The 1105-nt window shown below is 46.0% G+C and overlaps 1 protein-coding gene across 3 annotated transcripts in view; it reads left to right on the forward strand.

Moving 5' to 3' along the window:
* Window positions 1-1105, forward strand: part of LOC111216563 (cdc42-interacting protein 4 homolog) — a 33285-nt gene that overhangs the window by 21337 nt on the left and 10843 nt on the right. The window lies entirely within an intron of this gene.

Genomic DNA, 1105 nt, shown 5'->3' on the forward strand with positions numbered 1-1105 from the left:
GTGTGCAGTTAAAACGATAATGATTTACTGCAGATTTACTGTACCAAGCAAAACTCCCAGAAATCCTCAAACAACAGGTCTTAGATTTCAGACAGAGGTGAACAGAAGCAGGCTTTTCATTTATAGCTGCTGACCATGGATTTTATTTGCTAAAATCAGATTTCATCAGCTATTGCTTAAGCTAAGGGCTGAGGCCAGCATCCGAGTGATGCTAACAAACGGTAGCTAGCTGGTCAGGTTAGCTAACAGTATCTCCCTCTAGGATGCTCTAAGAAGTCAAAATTAGAACTACTTACCTTACCGTTGATAGTGTGGACGGTACAGGTGAAACTGCACCTTGGAGAGCCGCCCACACACCTGCCATTTCCGACTCAAATGAGAGGAAGATGAGCTAAATGCGAGGAAATTGTAACCGAAGCTTTACATTCGGCACCCAAAATAAAATCAGCCATCAGGACTTCTGTAACTTTTTGCTAGGGCTCCAGAGAGAAGCCTGAGAGAGGAGATGTAAAACTACATTGAGATGGTTTTTGGTTGTTAAAATGACAAATATATCTTCTTATGGATCGACACCTCAAATAAAACACAGGAAAGTGTAAACTATGGGAGGACAGAGATCTGTCACTGTCTTTTAATAATAGCGTCTATGCTGTGCAGCTTACTTTAGAGCAGATACACAGTTTATTCCACTGAAAATCACAGTTCAGGGGTTTGGTTTGGCGAAGCGGTCGGTTAAATGTTGGTCTCTAACTTCCCCCTGCCGCAGGTTCAGCAATCACGCATCATTCCAGGAGATCCTGAACGAGCTGAACGATTACGCCGGCCAGCGGGAGCTCATCGCTGAGAACATGATGACCGGCATCTGTGTGGAGCTCACCAAGTATCTTCAGGAGCTCAAACAGGAACGGAAAACTGTGAGAGAGGGAGGAGGAACACCATGGGGGAGGGAGACAGCAAGGGAGGGGAGAGAAGGGAAGACAGAAGGAACGGGGAAGTTTGGCAGATTGCAAATTGACGTGGTACGCTGTGTCATCCTGTCAAACTGCAGCACATTTACTGCAACCTCTTCCTTCCCCAGCACCTGTCAGATGCCAAGAAGGCCCAG

This window comes from Seriola dumerili, unplaced genomic scaffold (assembly GCF_002260705.1).
Source record: "Seriola dumerili isolate Sdu_G_001 unplaced genomic scaffold, Sdu_1.0 BDQW01000035.1, whole genome shotgun sequence".
NCBI lineage: Eukaryota > Metazoa > Chordata > Actinopteri > Carangiformes > Carangidae > Seriola > Seriola dumerili.